This window comes from Nannospalax galili, unplaced genomic scaffold, assembly GCF_000622305.1.
Source record: "Nannospalax galili isolate Female #2095 unplaced genomic scaffold, S.galili_v1.0 scaffold717, whole genome shotgun sequence".
NCBI lineage: Eukaryota > Metazoa > Chordata > Mammalia > Rodentia > Spalacidae > Nannospalax > Nannospalax galili.
In genome coordinates, this window is record NW_008339763.1 from 562,365 (window position 1) to 578,370 (window position 16,006).

A 16,006-nucleotide genomic window follows, 5' to 3' on the forward strand; every position below is an offset into this window, starting at 1 on the left:
CACCCTTAATAACTCCAATAAAAACAATGCCCAGCCTAACTGCATGTAATTCAATGACCAGGACCAAGGGATCTGGGTAACATGGAAGGCTGAGGTGACATGAGAAGAGCTGTACACCAGTCACCCATGCACTGTCTAGGTCCACACTCTGCAGGAAGCCTGGCCACTGCTGCCCCAAGGCAAAGAAGGTACAGATTGAGATCACTCTTCTCCACTCAAGGAAGCAATGCCCAAAACAATACAATAATGTACTCACTGTACCATATCAAAGACTCTAATTCTGGCCTGAGTATGCTTAGGCTGTGCCATAATCCTTTATTACATTTAAGTGTACTGTTCTGGAGTTTGTCTTTTGAACTTGTTTTGTCCTAGTGTTATTGCAGAAAAATTCCTTGAACAGCTATAAGATCAAGCATTTTTCCAGGAGATGGTTGGAAATCTCAGTTATTTTTTCATATGCATGAAGTCCAAGAATTAGCAACCAAGACTTTTAGATTTTCTGGGCCCACAGCAACATATTAATCAGGTTATATAGTACTTTTTATGTCATTTAATGCCTGGCCCTATGGCTCTTTACTTTGATGTGCCATGTTATCTCAAGAAAATTCCTTTGTGAGTTCACCTGATCATTCATTATAGCTTACAAAGTAGATAGATATCAAAGGCATGGGTCAGGACATCTACTGCCTTTTGATCTACAGCTAGGTCAGGCTAATTGGGCTAGGACTTGGTCAGTCATTACAATTTACAAATACAGATATCACTGGCAGAAGTTTTGATATCTGTCATGTTTGCTCTACATTTCTCTTGGACTAACTGAACCAGGTGCCTCATTAAACAATTTGGTGAGCTTTCCATTTCCTTAGTTTCACATCTGTATAAGTAGTTAGACAGTGTGAGTAGAAAGCATCACAGAACTTCAAGATATTACAAAGCAATAAAACATCTCTGAGTAGTAAAACATTACAGGGTTGCATTTTCAAGATATCAATCTAATAAGCAAAATGAGGAAGCTTCAAATGGCCTAAGCATACAAGGACATTACATAAGAATACAATTTGGTTATAAGAATATAAGTTTTCTGGGCCTGGAGTGATGGTTCAGTGGTTAGAAGCACCAGCTCCTCTTGCAGAGGACTGGGATTCAGTTCCCAGCACCCACATGGCAGCTAACAACCATCTGTAACTGCATTTCCAGGGGATCCACCACCCACTTCTGACCTCTCCAGGCATTGCATGACACGGGTGCACTTACATACAGGTAGACAACACACTCATACATGTAAAATAAAAAACAATAAATAAAATACTTTTTTACAAAGAATATAACTTTTCCTTATCAGTGGTACTAGGTTTTGCTATGGCCTGCCCTCTGCATCCCAGTCCCTGTGAAGTCTATTGAATGAATTCAGAGGAGACACACAAAATATAGATGAAGTGGGAGCATTCAAGAAACGACAGGAGACAATGGCCTTACATTTTTAGGTAGGTTTTATGCTTTTTCTCTCTTTTTGAAAAATATTTTCTTTAAGCCGGGCATGGTGGCACACACCTTTAGTCCCAGCACTCTGGAGGCAGAGGCAGGCGGATCTCTGTGAGTTGAAGGCCAGCCTGGTCTACATAGTGAGTTCCAGGACAGCTGGGGCTACAGGGAGACCCTGTCTCAAAAAAGACCAAAAAAAATTTTTTTTCTTTATTTTTATTTTATGTGTATGAGTGATTTGCCTGCATGTATGTGAGTGCACCCGTGTCACACAGTGCCACGGAGGTCAGAAGAGGGCTTCGGATTTCTCTGGAACTGGAGTTAAGGACAGTTCGTAGCAGCCATGTTGGTGCTGAGAATCGAACCCAGGTCCTCTGCAAGAGCAGTCAGTGCTCTTAACTGCTGAGCCATCTCTCCAGCCCCCCTTTTTTTTCTCTCTTTAAAAAAAATTTTATTCAAGCCAGGTGTGGTGACATATGCCTTTAGTCCCAGTACTTGGGACTGTGAGTTCAAGGCCAGCCTGGTCTACACAGTGATTTCCAGGCCAGGTGGGGCTACAGGGATACCCTGTCTCATAAAAAGACCAAATTTTTTTTTAAATTTGTGTGTGTGTGTGTGTGTGTGTGTGTAGGTAGGTAGGTAGGTAGGTGCCCAGGGAGGCAAGAAGAGGTGTTGGATCCCTTGTAACTGGAGTTACAGGTGTTTGTGAGTCACCCGGTTTGGGTGCTGAAATCTGAACTCTACTCTTCTGACGGAGCAGTAATGCACTTTAACCTTTGAGTCATCTCTCCAACCCCTATAGTATTTCTTTTTTCCTTCCTTCCTTCCTTCCTTCCTTCCTTCCTTCCTTCCTTCCTTCCTTCCTTCCTCCCTCCCTCCTTCCCTCCCTCCCTTCCTTCCTTCCTTTTCTTTTTTTTGAGACAGGGGCTCCCTGTAGCCCCAGCTGGCCTGGAACTCACAGATATTCACCTTCTTCTGCCTCCCAAGTGTATGCATATATATAATTTTGCCAGCATGCGCCTGTGTGTGCAATGCCCTGGGAGGCCAATGGAAACCCTGAAACTGGAATTATGGATTATTGTTATCTGCCATGTGGGTGCTGGGAACCAAACCTGGGTCCTGTACAACAGCAGCCAGTGCTCTTAACCGCTCACTGAGCCATCTCTCCAGTCCCATTTAGATTAATTCTTTTTTTAATGACTTTTTTTTTTGGTCTTTTTGAGACAGGGTCTCCCTGTAGCCCCAGCTGTCCTGGAACTCACTATGTAGACCAGGCTGGCCTTGAACTCACAGAGACCCGCCTGCCTCTGCCTCCCGAGTGCTGGGATTAAAGGTGTACGCCACCATGCCCGGCTTAATGACTTTTTTTAATTAAAAAATTTATTTTAATTTTTGGGCTGGAGAGATGGCTCAGCAGTTAAGAACACTGGTTGTTCTTGCAGAAGACCCAGGTTCGAATCCCAGCACCCACATGGCAACTAACAACTGTTGCTAACACAAGTCACAGGGGATCCAACAGCCTCTTCTGACCTCTGCAGGCATTGCACGACCGGGGTGAACTTACCTACATGCAGGCAATACACGCAAACACATAAAATAAAAATAATAAGGGGCTGGAGAGATGGCTCAGCAGTTAAGAGCACTGACTGCTCTTGCAGAGGACCTGAGTTTGATTCCCAGCACTCACATGGCAGCTCCGAACTGTCCAGTTCCAGGGGAATCCGAAGCTCTCTTCCAACCTCCATGGCATTGCACAACACGGGTGCACTCATGTACATGCAGGCAATACACTCATACACATAAAATAAAAACTATAAATAAAAAATAAAAAATAAAAAAAATTAAAAAAAGATTACCATGAATTAAATAAAAAAAATAAATTTTTTATTTTTATTTTTGGTCTTTTTGAGACAGGGTCTCCTGTACCCCCAGCTGTCCTGGAACTCACTATGTAGATCAGGCTGACTTTTAACTCACAGAGACCCACCTGCCTCTGCCTCTCAAGTGCTAGGACTAAAGGCGTGTGCCACCATGCCCAGCTTAAAATTTATTATTTTTATTTTATGTATGGGAATGCATTGCCTGCATTTGTGTAAATGCACCTGTGTCATACAGTGCTGGAAGAGGTCAGAAGTACACGTTGGATCCCCTGGAATTGGAGTTGTGGACGGTTGTCAGCTGCCATGTGGGTGCTGGAATTTGAACCCGGATCTTCTGCAAGAACTGCCAGTGCTCTAAACCACTGAGCCATCTCTCCTCTCCTATGCTTATTATTTTTATTTACACAAGTGTTTTGATTGCTGGTATGTTTACTGGTATATGTGTAGTGCCCATGAAAGCCAGAAGAGGGTGACAGAGTCGTTATGTAGGTGCTGGGAATTAAACCTGGCTCTTCTAGAACAGCAAGTGCACTTAACCTCTGAGTCATCTTTCCAGCTCCTAGATTAATTCTTGAGAGAAGGGACAATGAATGTTCGATTTATCAGAAAAGCCTCTGTCTGCATAGTAATCATGATCTTTCCAGGACTTCAGAATGTCAGCTTTCCATCTGGGCCAGATATTCAACTTAGATTCCGTCCTTTTGACCAGTAATCAGGGTACAGCAGCTTCAGTTCCTGGTTTTGCAAGTGGTTCATTATGGGAGAGTGATCTATCTTTAGTGACTTTCAAGCCTGGTAATGTATGACTAGCTACTTTACAGTCTCTCAAGAGTAAAGATCTTAAAGCCATTTGGGAGATGGGTATGGAGCCAGTCTGGCTACATCTTGCTGAAATTTGTCAATCAGCACTGAGGAGACAGAAACAGCTCCATCTTGTCACCCTCGGCAGCTTTAGGAGTTCCCTTAACCTTATAGGGACCTTCAGACCAAACTGGGATTCATGGCTTCAACAATGAAAAGAATTGCAAATGGGCCAGTATGATGAAGCAGAGTTGGACATTCTGTTAAAGGTATTTAGGCATTATAGTTAAAAAAGGGACAGTCAAGGAGAAACTAGAATACACCCAAGAGTATGGATACGGCCTTCTCTGAGGTTTTCAGGTAGCACTTACAACTACAACCCTCCCCTCTCCCTTCTCTCCAGGCAGTATAGAGACTTAAAGATTGGGCTCTGTCATCTACAAACAGAACTGAATTGAGAAAATGTTACTCATAAAATATCTCAGGGCTTAGGCCGAGAGCTTAGTAAGGGCCTACAGCTTCTAGGGAGGGCTGTTGGTAATACTTCCCTCCCTAAAGGTGAGTATCCTGGTAGAGCTTTAAAGAAAAAATGTATTGTTATTATGTATGCATAACATGTACGAGTTGGTGCATTTTCCATGGCATGTGTGTGAAGGTCAGAGGACAACTTCACAGGGTTGGTTCTCTCCTTCCACCTTTGAATGGATTTCAGAGATGGAACTCAGGTCTCTAGGCTTGTGTTCTAAGTGCATTTATCCACTGAGCCATCTCACCAGCTCCTGGCAAGGCTTTTAAATGGATAATTTTAGAGTCTGATTGATACTTTTCACTTTTCCAGGGGATTGAGGTCTTTTGAGATCAAGGTGTGCCTACCCTGAGTTACTCCATATTGTGTGAAATAGTAGTTTTTCATATTGCCTTAGCCCAAGAGACTCCATTGAACAAGAAACATTTGACTCCATTTTGAGGATGGAGGATTCTGTACCTTGGCAGACCCGTGAATGGCACCATATGTCTTATAACACCCACAAAGCACATACTGAAAGAAAGAGTTCCACCCCATAGATTTATCAAAGTAAATTGAGACTACAGGGAGATGTGAGTATATTAAAATCAAATCAAGAAAGCCAGAGATGGGAACTTTTCAGACATATCAGAACAGGGAAGGAGTGCTTGGGACTGGGGGACAGCTCAAAGGGAAGGAGTCCTCACTGCACAAACACAAGGGCCTGAGTCCCAAACCCCAGAATCTATGTGAAAATCTGGGGTTGGCTCTGTTCTCACCTGTAATTCAATCCTGTGGAAGAGTGTTCTGGTTAGTTTTTGTCAACTTGACACAAACTAGAGACACCTGAGAGGAGGGAACTTCAAGTGAGGAATTTCCTCCATCAGACTGGCCTGTGGGCATGCCTATGGGGGCATTTTCTTGATTGTTGGTTGACGTAGGAGGGCTAGTGCACTGTGGGAGGTGCCATCCCTCGGCAAGTGAGCCTGGCTGTACAGAAGGGTTAGGTGACTAGGTCAGAGGAAGCCAGTACGCAGCATTCTCCATTGTTTCTGTTTTAGTTTCTGCCTCCAGGTTCCTCCTGCCTTGAGTTCCCGTCTTGGCTTCCCTCAATGCCACACCTGTAAACTGAAATAAAACCTTTCCTCCTCCAAGTTGCTTTTGGATAGTGTCTTTTTAGAAAATATTTATTTTTACTTTATGCGTATGGGTGTTTTGCCTATGTTGCACTATGTTCCTGCAATGCCTGAGACAAGGAGAATGGGTCCGATCCCCCAGAACTGGAGTTATGGATGATTGTTAGCTGGCATTGGGGTGCAGGGAACTGAACCCAGGTTCTCTGCAATAGCAGCCATTAACTGCTCTTAACTGCTGTGCTCTCTTTCCCAGCTCCTTTGGTCAGGGTCTTATCAGGGCAACAGAAACCAAACTAGAACAGAAGGCAAAGACAAGAGGGTTACTGGGGCTTACTGCCTGCCAGCCTAGCTCCAGGTCCAGTGAGAGGTCCTGTCTCAAGGGATCTCTCCTTGAGAGCAGAGCACCCAGTGCTCCTCTAGCCTCTTTCCATATGTGGGCACACTCACTTCCACACATGCGTGTACATACCATACACCACACACAAACAGAAACACACACACACACACACACACACACACACACACACACACAAGGGGTGCAGGGTGCAATTCCCTCACCTGGACTCCATAAAGAAATGGACACCTAGGACTAGAGATATGGTTCAGTGGTTAAAAACACTGGCTGCTCTTTCAGAGGACCCAAGTTCAGTTCCCAGCACCTACAGGTGCTGGTTAACAACCTCTGTAACTCAGTTCCTACTCCCTCTTCTGACCTTCATGGGCATCGCATGACACCAGTGAACTTACACACATTCAGACAATACACTCATACACAAAATAAAAATAGTGCCGGGCGTGGTGGCGCACGTCTTTAATCCCAGCACTCGGGAGGCAGAGGCAGGCAGATCTCTGTGAATTCAAGGCCAGCCTGGGCTACATAGCGAGTTCCAGGTCAGCTGGGGCTACAGGGAGACCCTGTCTCAAAAAGACAAAAAAAAAAAAAGAAAAAGAAAAAGAAAAAGAAATAGACACCTAGGACTGCAGTGGCAAGGGCCCCACTGACTATCCAGTTCGGGCATCAAGGGTTCAACAAAACTCCTGACCATCCCAGTGCTACTGGGGAAACTGAGTTCCCTCTTGGGTTCTTAGTCTTGTTAATAAAATAATTTAAAAACAGACTCCGAAGCTTGATGATAATTTTATTAGAGCTTGAGAGTAAAACAACAGAGCAGCTAAGCTATAAATCTTGGCAGCTGCCAGGAGAAGGGAGATGGAGAAGAAGAAATGAAGCCATGTCATTTGTAAGCAGCCACACAGTGAAAAAGCAGTTGCATACTGGAAGTGGAGGGTAGCTTCCAAGAAGAGCGAGAAAGCCCAGGCCAATAAAGGAAAAAAAGAGAGAGGTAGAAGAAAAAGTTTTAAATTATGCTGTTCTTTCTTTCTTTTTTTTGTCTTTTTGAGACAAGTTCTCCCTGAAGCCCCAGCTGGCCTGGAACTTGCTATACAGACAAGGCTGGCCTCGAACTCACAGAGATCTGCCTGCCTCTGCCTCCCGAGTGCTGGAATTAAAAGCATGAGCCACCACACGGCTAAAATTATCCTTTTCTTTTTTAAAAAATATTTTATTATTTTATTTTATGCGTATGAGTGTTATGCCTGCATGTAGGTAACTGCACCCATGTCCTGCAATGCCCGAGGAGGACAGAAGAGGCTGTCTGATCCCCTGGAACTGGAATTAGGGACAGTCGTTAGCTGCCATGTGGGTGCTGGGATTCGAACCTGGGTCTTCTGCAAGAACAGTCAGTGTTCTTAACCGCTGAGCCATCTCTCCAGCCCCATATTATCTTTTTCTGAGTAACTCAGAAGATAAGGCAGCTCCACAGGGTTATGTAACAGAAGTTCTGAAAGCATCTGCCCCAAGGAAGGGGCTTCTGGGAAGGAAGGGGATAATTAGTCCTCCTCTGTCCTTAACATGTCTTTAGATAACTCAGGATTTCTTGGGGAGATTGGGCTTCTGGTCAGGTGATTAACAGGCTCAGCTAGATTTATTCTTTTTTTGGGGGGGGGTCTTTTCTTTTTGAGACAGGGTCTCCCTGTAGCCCCAACTGGCTGGAACTCACTATTTAGACCAGGCTGGCCTTGAACTCACAGAGATCCACCTGCCTCTGCCTCCCGAGTGCTGGGATTAAAGATGTGCGCCACCGCGCCCAGCTAGATTTATTCTTAACAAGAGGAGACAAGGAGCTGGAGAGATGATTCCACAGGTTAAGAGCACTTACCACTCTGCTAGAGGAGCACACGTTCAGTTCCCAGCACACACATGTTGCTAATAAACCTGTATAACTTCAGTTTCAGGGGATCTGATGGCCTTTGCTGGTCTCTGCTGGCATTGCATGCATGGGTGCACTTACATGTGATCAAAACACTCAGACACATTAAAAAATATAAATAAATAAGGGTTTTTTGTTTTGTTTTTGTTTTTAAAGAGGAGGCTGGGCATGGTGGGGCATGCCTTTAATCTCAGCCCTTGGGAGGCAGAGGCAGGCAAATCTCTGTGAGTTCAAGGCCAGCCTGTTCTACACAGGGAATTCCAGGCCAGCTGGGGCTACAGGGAGACCCTATCTCAAAAAGACCAGAAATAAATAAATAAATAAAATTTAAAAAGAGGAGACAATAGTGAGTAATGTTTTATGTCTCCACCCAAGGCCAGAGGTAGAACTTAGAGTCTATTCTTTCAACCAAGAGAAATTAGCTTTGCCTTAATGAACCACAAAAAAAGTCCAGATACTTCCTTTTTTTTAATCTGGTAATTTTTTTTTCTATTTTTGAGACAGGGTCTCCCTGCAGCCTCAATTGACCTGGAACTCACCAGGTAGACCAGGCTGGCCTCAGGAGTGCTGTAACTAAAGGGGTGAGACACCACACCTGGCTAATGTGGTAATTTTTTTTTAAATCTCCCCTGAGGGGATGCACTGTTCCTGGAGATACTGCAGTACCAGGTCAATGCGTGGAGTGGACGGAGCAAACTCCTATTTCATCTCCTAATTCCAAAAATCCATTTAACATATTGTCCTTGGATAGAGGATGTTATCAGATATTAAAGTGATAAGAACAGATACTACACTTGATCTTAGCCAAAAGGCCAAGATGCGCTCTAATGTGGTAATTTTAAAAAACATTTTATTTATTTATTTTTATTTTATGTGTATAAGTGTTATGCCTATGTGTGTGTGAGTGCACCCATGTAGAAGAGGGCATTTGATCCTATGGAACTGGAGTTACAGACAGTTGTTAGCCACCATGTGGGTGCTAATTTTCAAACTCAGGTTTCCTTCCAGAGCAGCCAGTGATCTTAACTGGCTGAGCCATCTCTCCAGCCCTTAATATGGTAATTTAAATTGGGGGGATGGAAAGAGCTGGTTCAGCCATTTAAGAGCACTTACTGCTCTTTAAGAGGACTTGGATTTGTTCCCAGCACCTAACTCCAGTTCTAAGGATCTGACGCCATCTTCTGGCCTCTGCAGGTGCTGCATACATGTGGTACTTTTTGTTTGTTTTGTTTTTTTGAGACAGGGTCTCCCTGTAGCCCCGGCTAATCTGGAACTTGCTATGTAGACCAGTCTGGCTTCAAACTCACAAAGATCCGCCTGCCTCTGTCTCCCAAGTGCTGGGATTAAATAGGTGCAACACCATGCCTGGCTATGGTGCACTTATACAGATGCAGGTAAACACTCATAAAATAATACCCATAGTGTTGGAGAGATGGCTCAGCACTGGCTGCTCCTGCAGAGGATTGGGGTTCAGTCCCCAGCACCCACATGGCAGCTAACAGCTGTCCTTAACTCCAGTTCCAGGGGGATCTGACACCCTCTTCTGGCCCACAAGGGCATTGCATTTCATGGTGCATTTACATACACACAGGCAAAATACTCATACAAATAAAATTAAAAGAAAGAAATAAAAAATACATAAAATAATATGCATAAAACAATACACAAAAATATACAAAATAAAAATCTTTCTTAAAAATTAATAAATTGTGGCAAAGCTGGTGTTTACATTTCTAGTGCTATCAGGGAAATAGGAGACTAGGTCCAAAGTCTCAGCCTTCTAAAGCCGTTGTCATACCTGAGTCTTAAGCTCAGCCTAGTTCCCATTGTTGACACCATCTACTGCATTATCATTTGTCTGTCCTCTTGTTCAGCCGTATGGACCTGCTGTCCATCCATTTGCCCAGACCCAGTCTTGCCTTTTACCCCTACATCCTCCACCACACATCACTCTGCAGCTCAGCTCCTACTCTGTGGCCAGAAGCTAAGGCAGTCAGTAGCTGGGAGCCAGCAGCAACTTACCCAGCAGATCTTCAGGTCCATTTCCTTATCTTACCTCCCAGAGACTTTATTTGCGTCTCTCTCAGCTTCCCTGCCCCTCAGGCCTCTTTGCTCTTTAACCTTTTGTAGCCATTCCATAACCTACACCATACACACACACACACACACACACACACACACACACACACACACACGCGCGCACACACACGCGCGCGCGCACACACACACACACACACATACACAGACGGAGATATATTTATCTCGAGATATGTAATGTGAAATCTGAAATATTAATATTACCAATTAAGACTGGAAAAAAGACAGCTCTCCCAGGTAGAGGCAGGCAGATCTCTACGAGTTCAAGGCCAGCCTGGTCTGCATAGCGAGTTCCAGGTCAGCTGGAGCTACAGGGAGACCCTGTGTCAAAAAGACCAAAAAACAAAACAAAACAAAACAAAATATATATATATATATACGCATTGGAAAAAAATATATATATATTGTAAAAAAGACCTGGTGTAGTGGCACAGGCCTTTAATCCCAGCACTCCAGAGGCAGAGGCAGGCAGATCTAGGCTAGCCTGATCTATTTAGTGAGCTCTCTGTCCAAAAAGGGAGGAAACATTTAAGCATTACTAGAAAAGTATGAGTTAATAGTCAATTATCCCAGGCTGGACTGTAGCTCAGTTGATAGAGTACTTGACTAGCATGCACAGAACCCCTAGGTCCAATCTCCAACACCCCATAAACAGAGTGTGGTTGTGTGAGTCTATAATCCCAGCACTCAGGAGGTAGAAACAGGAGGATCAGATGTTCAAGGTCATCCTCAGCTATGTAGTGAATTTGAGGCCAGCCTGGGACACATGAAACACTCTCAAATAAAAAGTCAGGGTTTAATCACAGCACTGTGCGTTCAAGGTCAGGCTAGTCTACAGAGTGTGAGACCCTATTTTTTTTTTTTTTTTTTTTTTTTTTTTTTTGTCTTTTTGAGACAGGGTCTCCCTATAGCTCCAGCTGGCCTGGATTCGCTATGGAGACCAGGCTGGCCTTGAACTCACAGAGATCTGCCTGCTTCTGCTTCCCGAGTGCTGGGATTAAAGGTGTGCGCTACCATACCCAGCCTAGGCCCTGTTTTTTTAAGTAGTGGATTACTACATAGATATTATAAATGTACTGTGAAACCTCTGGTTACAGAAGCTCCACTGACTCTGATTACCCTATGAGAGTCAGAGGCCAGTTTCCCAGAACAGGAGGTAAGATCAGAGTAAGAGACTTTATAATCATACTGTGAGCAACAAGACCCTCACTCCGTAATTAGAAAGTCAAGAGTATAGCAAAAGTAAAACAGTTTTAATTTTCAAGTCTGGAAGCCAGCCTACAAAAGAGACAAAAATTACTGGTATGCCAATTTTGTAAGAAACAATGGCTTTTGGAGTCCCTGATCACAAGAAACCCCTGTCCTCTTTTTCCCAAGTACTCCAGAGTTAGAATTTTTGTGTTCATCTTGCCCCCTTCCCCAAATTCCTATCCTGTTGGTTCAGAAAGCAAAGTCTTATCTAATGAATGTCCTGGGGCTTGAGATTGCCTCCTTTTCTGACCCTCGGCTCAGTCACGTAGCTGAATGCATGTAGCTTTTCAATCCTGACATCCCAGCTTGAAGCAAGCAGGTGCCAGCTGTCAGCTAGGAGGACAGGGCCTAGTACCTCCTCCTTATTTGTGATTCTTTGATAAGCTCTAAGCCCACCTCATCCCAAAAATGGACTGTAAAGATTTATTTCTTACAATACCAATGGTTTAGGTTCCATTCCATCAGTGGTGATGGTTGAGCCAGAGATCAACTGGAGCCCAGGACTTTCTCATTTCAGGGATACCATCTGGGGCTCCAGCCTGGGGGGGGTTCCTTTTCTTCTTGAAGCTGTAAGCCCTCCAATTTCCTGTCTTGATACACTCCTTGCCCTCAGGCAAGCAGCCTTAGGAGGATGCCCAAAATTTAGCAATTTTTCTTCTAGTGACTTGTGTGTAGACAGACGCAGCACTTGTCCCTCTGAGGGCAGAGTGAGGGACAGATCTGACATTGTCCTGTGAGGCTGCAAGAAGGGGTTTTCTTGTTTTGTTTTGATTACCTTACCAAGTAAATTTTTGCCCGTCATTTAGTTTCTCTCTCTGGTAGCCTTAGCTTCCTTTTTAATGCTGTTCCTCTCCCAGGTAGCTATCATAGAAATTAGAATTTGCTGCATTTTTAGCAGGCCATCAATATGAGTCCTAGATCCCAGTGATAAATTTTGTAACTTCCTTCTGATGTCAGGAGCAGACAGAGTAAGGAATCCATCCCTGAGAAGATTTTGCCTTCAAAGGAGAAGGACTCCATTAGCATGTGCTTTGCATGGCCTCTCTAAGGTCCCAGGTGCTCCGAAAAACAAAGGTTTTAAATTAGGTCCTTGATAAATAGTTGTCAGTTATTGATCTTTTTTCTCTAATATCAAATTTAACTTATAAGGCCAAGTTGACCTCTTTTTATTTCTTTTTTTTGAGACAGGGTCTCATGTAGCTTTCACTTCCCTGGAACTCGCTATGTAGACCAGGCTGGCCTTGAACTCACGGAGATATACCTGCCTCTGCCTCTCGAGTGCTGGGATTAAATTTTTATGCCACCACACTAGGCCTAACCTCTTTCGTCCTTCCTTCCTTCCTTCCTTCCATCCTTCCTTCCTTCCTTCCTTCCTTAAGTTGGAGTTTATTAAGAGATATTAAACAATTTAAAAATTACATTTGTTGGGGCTGGAGAGATGGCTCAGCGATTAAGAACACTGTTCTTGCAGAAAACCGGGGTTCAAATCCCAGCACCCACATGGCAGACAGGGTTTCCCTGTAGCCCCAGCTGGCCTGGAACTCTCTATGTAGACCAGGCTGGCCTTGAACTCACAGAGTGCTGGGACTAAAGGTGTGTGCCATCACGCCCAGCTTAACCTCTTTGTTTTTAAGGTTTGGAAATCAAATGTGTCTCAGTTATAAAGAATGGATCTGAGAGGATCTATTTTATAGACATAGAAGGGGAGTTACCAATCTAGAAGATAAGGCAAAAATACTAGTGAATGACTGGGGCTTTCCCCTTTTACTCTGGAACCTGGAAATCAAGAATAGCATGTTCTGCCTGAACATTCTGGAACTGCCTCACTCACAGGGGACTAACCTGCAGCTTCCTGGGAATCACTGTAGAATGCTTTACCAAAATCTGGAGTTACTTTGGTCAGCAGGGTCCAAGTTCCTACCTGGCAAGGACCAAGTTCCACAATTTTCTTATGGGGGAGGATACATATTAAGGGATTATTGCCTCTCTCAGGTATAGCATGAATTTTACTCCTCTAAAGATCTAAAGAAAACCCCAAAAGTAAAAGTTGCTTATCATGACTATCATAAGCACACTGTGCCAGAAACATAGATAAACACATTTGTTTCTTTCTGCAATGTCAGAATTTATTTATTTAACAACAATAAATTGATAAGGTATGGCAGTTCTGATGGTAGCAAATTGCTAGATATTCCTGCTTTCCTTGATAGCTCTGGCTGAGAGGAACACAGGTTTCTTTATTCTAATCTTGATTAATAAATATTAATTCTCAGATCACACATTATAGATCATATAGTAAGTCTATCATCTATCTGTCCATCTATCTATCATCTATCTATTTATCTCTATCTATCTCTATCTATCTCTATCTCTATCTATCTATCTATCTATCTATCTATCTATCTATCTATCTATCATCTATCCATCTATCTATCTAGGTGAAGGAACGGCTAAAAAATGGTTAAGAGGCAAGGAGTTTCCAAAAGCTTCAAAGAGAGCAGAGCAACAAAAACTAGGAATTGATAGCCATGCAAGAGTCTCTGTATTGTTAGATAAGGAGCTGGGAAACAAGCTGCTGCTGTTGGCCACAGGTTTAAGAGCAAAGCTGCAAGTTTAAGTCCCATTGTAGAGACAGGACCAGGGCCAGATGCACAAATGGATAGATGGATAAGATGGCAGGTCCAAATGGGCAGACTACCATTCCAATAGGCCACAGTTAATAGCAGGAACTGGGCTAAGCTGGAGCCCCTGGGACAATCAGAAGTTTTCTGCCCATTGGTCCCTTGATACATACACCAGGTGTCTGACATGTCTGTAGAGGCTGACACCATCACAGTGCTGGGTATTTACCTCTTCACAGGGTCCAGGTGAGGGAGCTGCACTCCTTCCTTATTCTGGTGTGTCCACTAAGTTTTGGGGCCTGGTGTCCCTGATATGACTTTGATATGCCCATGTGCCTCTATCGTCTCAATTTACCCCAATAAATTTATAGGGTTGGACCCTTTCTACCCCATTTATTAGTGTGTACTGCATAGATGGTGCTGAACAGATGGCATTGTTCACATGTCCACCAACGTGCAGTCATCCTACATCCTCAAAATGGAGTAAAAAGCTGCTTTAAAATGGAATCTCAACCAGCACTTGGGACACAGAGGCAGTTAGATCTTATGGGCGTGCGGGCATCTCGGGGGGCCAGCTGCTGGGCGTGGCGCCGGTCTCCTACACGTCGCTGGAGTCCAGCGGGTCCCGCGGGCCACGTCTGCTGTTCGGGCCCCTGGCTCTCTGCTGCTGGGGTGGCGGTTTCACGCACCGCGTTGCGGTGGGTCTCTGCTACCGGAGCTGGCGGCTCTAGGACCGCTGTCAGCTGCCCGGTTGGTTCCATTTCAATTTCCACCATGCACTCTCTCTCTAAGTTTGAGACCTGTTGGCCACCAGGTCACGAGGGGAGGTGCGAGAAACGGCGAAAGCAGGGTTGGAAGTAGCCATATTTTTAACAGGTATAAAGATACAGCCACCGATGAGCAATAAAGTTGTTACACTTTTATTTTATTTATTTTTATTTCATGTGTGTGCACGTATTGCCTGCATGTAGGTAAGTGCACCTGTGTCGTGCAGTGCCCGCAGAGATCAGAAGAGGCTGTCGGATCCCCTGGGACTGGGGTTATGGACAGTTGTTAGCTGCCATGTGGGTGCTGGGATTCGAACCTGGGTCTTCTGCAAGAACAGCCAGTGCTTTTAACCGCTGAGCCATCTCTCCAGCCCAAGATGTTATACTTCTATCTAATTTGTCTGAGACAAAGGCCTGGGGCTTCCCCTCCTAGCCAGCAGGGCCCCCTTTCCAGCTGACAAATCCAGAACAGTTCAGACAAGACCCAGGTCAGACTTGGATACATCCTCACATCTTCCTTTGAGCTATAAACTCATCAGCCTTCTCTTCTTCGTTTAAGTTGACCAATCCAAAGTTAAGGAAGAGAGAATCACCCAAAACACTTAAAAACCCAGGCCCTCTTGGGGGCGGGTAGCTTGGATTTCAGTTTCTTTTGTTTTTTATTTTATTTTATTTTATTTTTTATGTGTATGAGTATATTGCCTACATGTATGTGAGTGCACCCATGTCATGCATTGCCTCGGAGGTCAGAAGAGGGTTTTGGATTCCCCTGGAACTGCAGTCAAGGACAGTTCGTAGCCACCATGTGGGTGCTGGGAATCGAACCCGGGTCCTCTGCAAGAGCAGTCAATGCTCTTAACTGCTGAGCCGTCTCTCCAGCCCCATCAGTTTCTGAATCCTCTCCTCACTTGTGGGAAGTCTTTCTGTGCGCCTTGTTGTGTGTGTGCTTCTTCCCTTTTAATAAAGTCTGTTACCTGATGCTTTCTGCTGCATTGGAGATTCTTTCTGTCATATAAGTAGACATCCTGGGTTACCAGCCTGCATCAGACACCATCAGTCCATCTGGTATAAACTGGAGTACTCATGCTGAGTTCCTTTCCTGGATCATATACCACTGATTCATCCAGTACAAACCTGGGATACAGTAGTTTAAAGATGTACTTAGATATTTAGATGCAAACAGCAGCAGTTTTTTT

The 16,006-nt window shown here is 44.2% G+C and overlaps 1 non-coding gene across 1 annotated transcript; it reads right to left on the reverse strand.

The window, feature by feature from the left end:
• Positions 1 to 8,706: 8,706 nt before the first annotated feature.
• Positions 8,707 to 8,898, reverse strand: LOC115070621. Its single transcript, XR_003849770.1, has one exon. It is a non-coding gene; the product is annotated as a U2 spliceosomal RNA (small nuclear RNA).
• Between the last annotated feature and the right edge of the window lie 7,108 nt (positions 8,899 to 16,006).